Source organism: Bidens hawaiensis, unplaced genomic scaffold, assembly GCF_021521415.1.
Source record: "Bidens hawaiensis isolate Kalapana, Puna unplaced genomic scaffold, B.hawaiensis_p1.1 tig00005587_1, whole genome shotgun sequence".
Classification (NCBI taxonomy): Eukaryota; Viridiplantae; Streptophyta; class Magnoliopsida; order Asterales; family Asteraceae; genus Bidens; species Bidens hawaiensis.
Window position 1 is genome coordinate 1,745,344 of NW_027491361.1, and position 11,969 is coordinate 1,757,312.

The window sequence follows — 11,969 nt, forward strand, 5'->3', positions numbered from 1 at the left end:
TGTGTGTGTGTGAGTATCACGGCCAAAGAGAGAGGAAAAGGGAAAGGAAAAGGTGTTGGCATCCAATAGTTGTAACCTCCTTGTTATTAACAACCCTTTATGATTGATTTAATGAATAAAATTACTTAGGTTAACTTTTATTAACTCATGTGTGACATGCTACATATTTTAATAAACATTTCCTATGTAACATAACCTAAGGTTCCATTTAAATAATAAACATGTTACATGACATACAATATAACCTATTTAATCATTTAGCTTACTTACAATCACATCATCATGTAATAACCATAATATAACATATTAATCACATTGCACATTATACTTATCATACATGTTATATGACATGTTTATTATAACATGCAAGACGAGTTTATTATCCTAGTTATAATTAGTCACTTATCCTTGTTTAAGTCACCAATGACACGTTGACTTAAATATACGCATACATGACATCACATGTACAAGAGTTCATACTCATAGTTAACAGAACTAACTGAGTTTATAGACATAGTCAACAGGATTTAACTGGGTTTAGTTAACAGAGATAACTTAAAAATGCCGGATGTCACATCATCCCCTTGTTGAAAGAATTTTCGTCCCGAAAATTAATGTGATGTCACCACTAGACTGGGACAAGAAAGGGATAAAAATTTTTTTAGGTTTGTGTAGGTTCCCAGCCGGATCTACACGAGATATCTCGTTCTACGTAGGTGCGGAATCCCTACGTAAGACGTTACGAGCGTAGAAAACGATACGAGTTAACACAATCGAACACACGTTACAATAAACAAATACTCGTTATATTGCAACCTTAAACACGTGATATCAATCACTGATTACAGGACTCTCTGACTCGTTACTAAAACTGAAACTCGTTGAATTATCTAAACTTAAGCCGTAACCTAGGTTTATATAATCACGACAACTTCGCCTGGCATGTTCAGGCGAAGTTGTCCCTAACTTCGCTTGTCTAACAAGTTCGCCTATATCAGCGAACTTGTTAGCAACTTCGCTTACATACAAACTCAAATCCAAACGACTCGATTACAGACACTAGACACTGAACTACTGACATCATGTACCAACAGACTCCCTCTTGGCAGTAGCTTCATCTCTTTATCTTCAAGCACGTGTCTTGTAATCTTCAACGACCTTGCATCTTCATCTTCAAGCATGAACTCCTTCGCGTACACAAACTGATACAATTCTTTGATATTTCTTCGCTTCGTCTTTCCAAGCAGGAATATAAAAGATTTTCTTCTCATTCAGCACCTGCAGATCAGCTTGCGACAAGTTCACTAGATGCATCGGATCATAAACTCTTAGCAGCTCTTGTTCATCTTCGTCTTCCATCACTGCTTCAGCTGTTTCACAATCAACATACCACCACTTTATATCTTTGAGCACATCCTTGGGCATCTGTTTCATCGGCACTTCTTTAAGGCACCGGATCGGCTTATACTTCATAATCATCCAAGGTTTACCATCTGCTCTCAATCCACGATCTTTGTCTTCGATAAGTTTTCCCTTTTGTGGTTTCAATAGCTCAAACTTCTTCTCTTTTATACTTTCCTTCCAAACAATCTTCCCAATAACTCTAGCCATATTATCATCACTTCGGTTTATCAATCCCAATCTGGCTAAGTCTTTCACCTCACATTCTGGCAATGTATTCAATGATCTCAACAATCTTTTGAAGTACTGAACGCCATCATATCTCTTAATCACGAAGAGCCTCAACTGCTCATCGTATATCCAGCAAATAATCCCCTTTCTCGCTTCAGCATAGCCTCTAATGTTGTAACTCTTCTTAAACATTGTAGGGACCGCTGGTTTCTTCGTTTTGACGAACCACTGAGCATAGCCTTCTTTCCATCTAGGCTGCTCTTCCCATTCAGTCTCATCATTCCCAATCTCTTGACTCCTATCTACGTTCTCGACTTGCGGTATCTCATGCTCCACATTCTCCTCTACTATCTCTCCCTCTTCAATATAATTATCAATCACTATCTCTGCACCAATCTTCTCTATCTCATCCACCGGTAATACATCATCATCACCTATATAGTCATCATCCATCTCCTCAACCTCCACTACCACCACATCATCATCACCAGCTGCAGTTGTCGACTCCCCCTGAGTTGTGGAAGTCCCAAGAGATTGTACAGTTCTTGGCAACTCACCACCTGCACCTTTCGATGCATTGGGATCATTGTCTCTATCATTGCGCTTCTTCGTCCTCAACTCATCGCCTTTACAGCTCGTCTCCCCCTGAGATGCCAAGAACTCCTTCAAAGCATCTATGATTTTTCCATGTTCTACCAGCAGGGACGACTGCATCTGATTCTCTGCAACTAGGCGTTGAATAGCCTGGGTCTGGATAAGATTTATCCTTGATTGTTCTGCCACGACCCGTTCAAGTGCTGCTATTCGTTCTGAGTCTGATAAAGTTGCATCAAAATCAAACCTCAGATGTGATATATCTTGAGTGTACTGAGGAGGGATTTCCGATGTAATCGGGACCTCAGAAGTAGGCAAAGACGTAACCGCAGGTGGTATCGTCACCGATAACCCTGCAGTGGCCACAACAGTCGACTCAATAAAGCGTGCCACGACCTCCGTTAGAGTAAGAGTTGGAGGAGGCAACGGAACAATCTCAGGAGTTGGTAGTTGGAATGAAGTTGGTGGGAGGCCAAAGGCAGATGAGGTAGCCACCACGGGAACGTCCGTGGCGCTTGGCCTTGTAACCGTAATGATGAGGGAACCATTGTCATACCGGATAGTGCGGGTGGGGTGAAACGTACCACCCTCGAGCTCTCACCAGCTCCAGAACCTGCACCTATCCGTTCCCTTCTTGATTTGCGTATTAACTGTTGTACCTCTTCCTCATTGTCTGACTCGCTGTCATCATCAGTTATCTTTCTCTTCCCATGAGTCCGTTCATGTGTTACCAAAATCCTCCTTGCCTCATCAGAACCAGCCACCATAGCAGCTGTCCTAGTAACATTCACAGTCGACACACTCTCAACCGAGACTTGCACATACTCTCCAGGGTCCACCCGTTCCATATCAAGGTAGCCTTGACCTCCAAACTCAGCATCAAGGTCCACGTTTTCCTCCGGTGACACAACAGGTGCAGCAGGTATAACTTGAGGTGCTCCTGCCTGTTGTGGTGCCGGGTCCCGAAACTTGTCCCCCCGAGCAGGCACATACCCTGGGTTGATTAAGTACCCAAACAGTGGAGTATGGCGAGGACGGAGCTCAGGTTTGCTCCTCGCACTCGAAGATCTACATTGGGCGAAGATCCGTTTATTCACACTTTCAACGTATCTGATCGGACGGCGCTGAGGTAGCGTTGGAGCAACATGATTCAAGATCATTTGTAGGAATCTTGGATACATGATGAATCTCTCACACGCCATCGCCCTTCTCTGACGATCAATCTCATAGAAGACCATCTGACTAAAACTGTATCGCTTGTTGTAAGTCAGAGCAGTCATCGCCGACTGCATGGTCGCGCCCATGCCATCAGTGCCCGCCTTTCTCCCTGACATGCATACAATCATGACATGCATGAGAAAGCGCCACTGGTCAAGTAAAAACCCTTTCCTTGTCTGAGTATCTCCCAAGGGACCAGAGTATCCCATCCTCAAAAACGCTCCATCACGGAAAGGAGCCACAAAATCTGTCGGGTCATCCCTCGTCTCATCTCCAAATCGTAAAGCCGCCCGGATCTGTTCAGAAGAGAACTGAACAATCTGATTGTTGACTATTGCGCGCATCACCGGGGGCTCGACTCTACAGTCATATTCCACAGTCTGCCAAAAATCCTCAATGTTGGGCAAGGATATCGGCAGTGTTGTAGTGATCGCGTGGAATATACGCGAGCGTAGTAAGAATGTGATGATTTCGCGGAAATCATCAACTCCGCTCGCCTCCGGGTCTAATGTTATATACATGTTGTGACCCGGGAAGAACTGTCTCTGGTTATCACCACCGTCATCTCCGCCTGCACCACCTACAGCAGTCATATCTGCATCAAACAGACTAAGTTAGATACACGTCAACGCAAATCACAAGTTCGCCTGTTACCATGAGCCAAGTTGTGATTTATTCTATATAGGCGAAGTTAGAGGTGGGGCGAAGTTGGGAACAACTTCGCCTCAACTTGAACTTCGTCTGTTAACTGTTAAGTAAAAAGGTCCAGGCGAAGTTAATGATAACTTCGCCTAACCACAACATCGCCTCATATACTGTAACCTAATTAATTGTCAGGCGAAGTTAAACCTCAGGCGAAGTTATGGATAACTTCGCCTAAACTGTAAGTTCGCCTGAATATGAATCGGCAATAGATAGACGAATCAATCGACGTGTAGTTGGTGAAATTGGAGATTAAGGCCTCCGTAAAACATGTTTTTATGAAGTACTAGACGACCAAATTGATTACGACCACGTAATAACAAGTTTGAAATCGGGTGTTTAATGTTTCGAAAGATGAGGTCGAGAATCGGGTCAATACGACCTATCATTAACACCCTATGACAAAGATTATATGATATATAGAACCCTACACACCTTTAATCGGATTAGAATCGAAAAAGAATGAACACAGATGATTGAGATCGATAATACGATAAGGTTGCTTAGGTTTCGGAGATAAGTTCGCTGGTTTTGAAATAATGAACATGTCTGGCCTTAAAACTTCTTTATATAGGGTCAAAATTTGACAGACGAAGTTATGGATAACTTCGCCTATTGCAGGCGAAGTTATGGATAAGTTCGCCTATATATGAAAATTTTCAAAACAAACCCCTACAATTTACAATTAAGTTTTAAAATAACCTTTAAAGAATTAAATGATACGATTAAGACCAAGTAACCAGGTATAAAATCAAACAACTACATAAGCAGAAAAATTTTAATAATAAAATACACGGGATCAAATTTCAGTCTCGATAGGGACTACCATCTTTTAGAAAAGATCCGAACAGGAATCATACTAACTACGTGACTGTCACACAGATCCGTGTTCAGCTTTATTATGACATAAAGAAACAGGTTGTAAGCAGGTAAATAACTTAGAATGGTTTTCATCGTTTCTGTGATACGGGTTAGGTTCAATTAAGCTCAAAATTATAAATGGGCAACAACTCAGAGATTATGATACCTCCTATCTATTCTCAAAGCGTATTTGGCTTTCCCCAAGTCACCCCGAGTTGACCTCGACCCGTAGTGTCTGATTAAATAGTAAGTACTCTTCGATCTTTAGATTTTGCTTCCCGTTCTCTTTCTTATACCTTGATTGAGAAGTATAAATATTATGAACTCAATAATGTCTCAATTTTTTTTTTTTTTTTTTAAGTATTTACACAACTTCAGATAAACTACTGCAAGTCCCGAATCTGGATCACTGCAGTTTCTTGACACGCTATCTTCACGGGAATCAGAACACTCACGGGCTCGTGTATGACTGGGTAATCGCTTTTATGCCTATCATTCGGAAAGATATATATGGAGACATGCACAACTCATAAGAAGTTTCCACATAAAATCGAGTAGATTTAGTTAGTATCACTTCTACTTTTACGCACCATAAAAAGCTACCATGACATACAATGACTGTTCTAAAGTCTTTTAGGCCTTATAACTTCACTAGTTAAGCACACAGAATCAGTATATCTATCACTTTCCAAGGTTAGATCAATTTTCTGTTAAACATAATAAAGGTACTTCTTACGAAGTAGTAGACTTGAAAAATAATTTCATCTCCCGGAAAGAAAAAAAATTTTTTTAGCTTCAATCGCCCCGATCAAATTGAAGTTTTCAGGTAAACGGCTGTCCCGAAGATCCAATGGATCAGCTGGACCGACCACATACAAGTATGTGTCCTTCTAACTAAGTATGATCGACTAATTTTCAGCGAAAGAATGAAAATACATCATAAACCGCCCCGGTCACTTTTAGTCATATAGTTAATGGCTATCCTCATATTCTACAAGTAGAAATGAGGACCAAACATATCCGAAGACATGTCCTTCAAACTGAGGCAACCGACATACTTCTAAGCGATAGTTACGTTTTTTTTTTTTTTTTTTTTTTTCAAACAAAAACATAAAGCATGGTTACTCGGGATTGATCATCCCATTCAGCTCAACAAGGTTTTGAAATCTCGTTTTGTCAAACGCTTTCGTAAACAAGTCAGCGAAATTATCTAGCGTATCAACCTTTTCGAGCTCAATCAGTTTCTTCTCAGCACAATCCCGTATAAAATGATGACGTATGTCAATGTGTTTAGTTTTACTGTGCTTAACGGGATTGTTAGTTACTGAGATAGCAGCAGTGTTATCAATGCAAATAGGAGTAAGAGTAAAATTCAGACCATAATCGCGCAACTGTTGTTGAATCCAAAGAACCTGGGAGCAGCAGTTAGATGCAGCCATGTATTCTGCTTCACAGGTTGAAATGGCGACTGAGGTCTGCTTCTTGCATTGCCATGACACTAATCTGCCACCAAGAAACTGACATCCACCAGTTGTAGACTTCCGACTCTGATTGCACCCTCCATAATCAGAATCTATGTAGGCGACCAACTCCAAGTCTCCTCCTCTCGTGTACCACAACCCCAGCTTAGGCTTGCCTTTGAGATACCGTAGAATCCTCTTCGCACCCTTCAAGTGAGATTCCTTTGGGTTTGCCTGAAAGCGAGCACAAAGACAAACAGCAAACATTATATCAGGCCTAGAAGCAGTTAAGTACATTAAAGAACCTATTATAGCCCGATATTGGGTTGGGTCCACGTCTGCATCGTTGTCTGACTCAGCACCCAATTTGTGGTTGACGCAGACTGGAGTATCGTATGGAGTGCTGTCCTCCATCTTGAAACGTTTGAGAACATCATGGACATACTTCGTCTGATGAATGAACATACCATCTTTCTTCTGATCAACCTGCAGTCCTAAAAAGAAAGTTAGTTCACCCATAGCACTCATTTCAAATCTCTTCTTCATGACGGCCTCAAACTCCTGACACATGGCGACCTTTGATGCAGCAAAGATAATGTCGTCCACGTAGACTTGCACCAGTAGAAAGTCGTTCCCTTTTCTCTTGAAGAACAATGTGCTATCAATCTTACCTCTTTCAAACTCATTCTCAAGCAAGTAGTCGGATAACGTTGAGTACCAGGCTCGAGGTGCTTGATGTAGTCCATACAGTGCTTTACTTAGCTTGTACACGTGATCGGGAAAGTCAGGGTCAGGAAAACCCGGAGGTTGCTCAACATACACAACCTCATCGACTTTACCATTTAGGAACGCACTCTTCACATCTAACTGAAAAACCTTCATCTCCTTATGAGCAGCAAATGCCAAAAACAAACGAATGGCCTCCAATCTTGCCACAGGAGCAAACACCTCATTGTAATCAATCCCCTCTTGCTGATTAAAGCCTTTAACAACCAGCCTCGCCTTGTTCCTGATAACAATCCCTTTCTCATCTCTCTTGCATTTGAAGACCCATTTTGTGCCAATCGCATGCACATTCCTTGGTTTTGCAACCAAGTTCCATACCTCCATCTTCTTAAACTGGGCTAATTCTTCTTGCATGGCTTCGACCCATGAGCTGTCCTTGAGAGCCATTTGATAGTTCTTTGGTTCAATCTGGCTGATAAAGCAGGTGTACAAGCATTCGTTGATTATGCATGTTTCTTTAATGCTTGTGTAAACACAGGTGTGCTCATTCAAGCTTTGTCTTGTTTGTACACCATCGGACAGATCACCTATCACATTTTCCAGAGGATGATTTTTGTGAATTCTCGTAGTCGGAACCGAACTGACATTCAGATTATCTTCCAAGTTCGAAGATAGCTCATCAATGGCTGAATGATGTTGAGAGTGAAACGGATTGATGAATTCCTCTTCAGTAGAGGCAGCAGGGGTATTGACAGCATTTGACGAGGAAGGCTGACATTCATCATACTGTGGTCGTTGCACCAAAGTGTCTTCTTCATCGCATATCATCTTCCTAGCCATTCTTTCCTCAACTTCTGCAAAATCCAAATAAGGCATGTTAAAAGATTTAAAAAGTCTATCATAGTCGAAAACCGCGGCGAGTCCCGTGCTTGGTTTTGGTGATTTGTAACTTGTGATATCAGTGTTACACACCACCTCAACCTTGCTGGTCGATGTATTAAAGACCCGTCTGTTGGGAGTCCCAACAACGTATCCGACTAAGATTCCTTCGTCGGCTACTTCACCAAATTTAGAATTGGTCTTTAATATCGAACACGGTGACCCGAATGGTTCAAGACCACTCAAGTTGGGCTATCTCCCATGCATAAGTTCATAACATGTTTTATTTAATCTTTTAACAGTTAACACTCGATTAAGGATATAACAGGCTGTTGCAACAGCTTCAGCCCAGAACACCACAGGAAGTTTCGAATCAGCCAGCATGGTTCTGGCTCCTTCAATTAAAGTTCTGTTCTTCCTCTCAGCCACTCCATTTTGTTGCGGTGTATACGGAGCGCTGTACTGGTGTTCAATCCCCTTCTGTAAGCAGAAGATCTCCATCTCATAGTTCTTGAACTCAGTCCCATTGTCACTTCTGATGTACTTAACACTTTTTCCATGATATTCTCAACCTTGGTAATCAAATTCTTTACCATCTGAACAGTTTCATCCTTTGACTTCAGGAAATATACCCAGGAATATCGAGAGAAATCATCAGTGATCACCAAGCAGTAAGATGTTCCTCCTAGACTTTTTACATTCACTGGACCGAAGAGATCCATGTGAAGTAGTTCTAGGGAACTGACTATAGAATTAATCTTCTTGGCGTGATGGGATTTCTTGTGTTGCTTTCCCTTCTTGCATGATAAGCATTGGTCTTCGAAGTTGAAATTCTTCAAGGGAACACCCAACACCAACCCATTCTTGACAATGTAGTTCATCTTCCGAAGATGAATATGCCCCATTCTCCTATGCCATAATTCGGACTCCGATTCAGTCGCTTTCGACAAAAGACACGATTCTTCTGTGGCCATTTCAGTCGACCTCATGTCCATGATATACGTATTCTTCTCTCTTGGAGCCCTCATAACAATCCAATCCTCGGGTATCTTAAAACCAGGATGCAACACAATCGCCTCATTCTTGGTAAAATGCATGGTGTAATCCTTGTCACAGATCTGCGAAACACTCAGCAGATTGTGCTTCAATTCTTCAACAAAGTTCACTTTCTCTAAAGTCATCTTTCCATTCGTCACAGTCCCAATTCCTGTGATCCTTCCACCGCTCTCTCCAGCGAAACTCACTCTTCCTCCTTGAACAGGTTTCCATTCGTGTAACAAATTCTTGTTACCCGTCATGTGCCGGGAACAGCCGCTATCCACAACCCATAGATTGTTTGCAGCCCTGTTCAACTGTTCCTGCACGATTAAAGCAAGGGTTAAAATCTGGGGACCCAAGACCTCTTGGTCTTGGGTCGATACATCCCGTACCTTGGCTGTCCAAAGTTAGCATCAGATTAATTTATGTAAGTCCTGAGCGGATACCTCCTTGGAGATTCACTATGAGGCCATCCAAACCGTCGTGAATTAAATGAATTATTATTTATGGTTTGGTTGTTAGCAGTGAAAAACTGAGATCTATTTCTTTGAAAACCTGAACTAGACCAATTTTTGACCTTTGATGAGTTTTCAGTTTTACCACTATTGTAATTACAGTTAGTTCTGTTTTCAGTTTTTGAAGGCCTCACACCTCTGAATCTCTGCTTCAGAGGGCAATCAGCAATTAGATAGTTGTTTTAGATGTTGAGGCTGTATTACTACCCGTTTGTCTCACATAAGGTGGGACATACGGGTTTAGTGGAGATTTCTTTTCAGTTGTTTTATGTTTCTCCCCACTTTTTGGTAACACTGCCTCTTGTTTTGTCTCACTCGACTCGGAAGACTTGTCCGAGTTAGATGAGACAGGACTAGGCACAGAAATTTTCACATTAGACACAGGCTTACTCGTTTCCCCTTAACTAACTTCTGGATCTTTAATAGTTACCTTAACCGGAACTGTCTGACTATAATCAACATCAACAGATTTCTGATTACTAGGATCATAAGTGTAATTATGATTGTAAGGTGGTGGAACTTCATGATAACCAATTCCTCCCCTTTTAACTGGGGAACCTTGATCACTAACGAGGTGATCAAGTATAGCGGTGGAATTTCTGAATTTCTCAAGTTTCCTGTTTAGTTCCACCACTCTCACCTGATGATCAGCTATCTGTTTATCCCTTTCAGCTATTAGTTTGGTTTTTTTCTTCTAACACTTCATAGCTCAGATCGATTACTTTAATTTTTTCAGCTAGATTTGCTTTTAGACTTCTAATATCTTTTTCACTAGCTTTTATTTTTACTTTATAACTATTTTCTCTAGCTTTAGTGAAATGATGTTCTTCTTTTAAGGTTTTAAATTGAGCATCAAAACTAACATACTGATCAGTTATAGTTGTCAATTGTTCAGACAGATTTTCACACTTAGTGCAAGGGAGTTTAGTACTTACCTCGGTGAGCTGATCTTTCACATCTGCCATACAAGCTTCATTTTGAGCCTCTGCCATGTAAGCTTCACTTTCGCCAGTCACTTCCTCAGTATCTGCAGTTTTGATATTCGCCACATTTGCCTGTTCGAACACTTCTTCAACGTGCAGATTCTAGTTATATTCCCCATTCTGTCTGGAAATCATGGCTCTATTATCATTACCACCCCCATTCTGGTGTGTCGACATGTTCTGACTACGTTCAACTCTCTCATTCGTGCACTCCTTCGCAAAGTGGCCATTCTGCTGACAGTTGTAACAGCGCACCTTTGACTTGTCAATACCCTGTCTCTCACCAACAAACTTCCTTCCTGTCTTATTCATAAACCTCTTAACCCTTCTCACAATCATCGCCATCTGCCACTGCAGATCCATCTCTTCCAGATCATCAGCATCGATCTGATCATAATCTTCATCCAAATTCGCAGGATCAACAATCTTACCCTGAATGTAATTTTCATACGAAGCAATGAAGGATGCATAGAGAGCAAACTGCTGTTCAGCAGATTTAACACTCATGGGCATCCTTGAGTAGTTGTTGTTCAAAACACCTGGGGAAAAACTACTCTTGGTTGCTTGAGGGTTAGAAGCATTTGATCCTCCAGCTACAAAGCATACATCTCCATTCATGTTGAGAGATACATGACCTTCATGTGTTGAGTTAGTGCCCGACTCTCCCTTTGAGTAGTAAGCAGACGAATCAGACTTCGAACTTGAACTTGTATTAACCTTGGCACCATACATTCCTGGATCTTGAACCTGATCAGTAGGTGTCTCTTTTCGAACCATGTTTAGTTCAAAAGTTCTTAGCTTGTTTACTGCCGTTTCCAAATCATAGTCGGCAAAGTCTTTGTCTTCTCTCATCAACACGGTGTACATCTCTCATTTCGGTGGGGAGCATCAAGAAGCTTTTCAACAATCTCATCTTCTTTGTAAGTAATCGAATAATTGCTGAGTTCTGTCATCAGATGATAATATCTAGTGATGATATCATCAAGTGATGACCGAGAACTGGGTTTTAAGTAGTTTAATCTTTGAAGCACGGATTCCCACATTACCCTCAAAACGGTTTTCAAGCGCTTCCCAAAGCTCTCTGGCAGTTTTGTACTTTCTGAAAGTGTGCAGAATCTCTTGTGGAAGAGCCATTGTAATTGCTGCATGAGCTTTGCTTTCGGCCTCATACATTTTCTTCTCTTCTTCTTCCATCTCTTTGTATTTCTTTATCTGATCACGACCCTCATACTCAGCAGTAGGTGGAATGTAACCATCTTGTATGCATACCCACATCTTAGCATCTTGGTACTTGACATATTGTTCAAAACGATCTTTTCACGCTACATAATCGGTTTTCTTAAGCATCTTCGGTGCCTTTG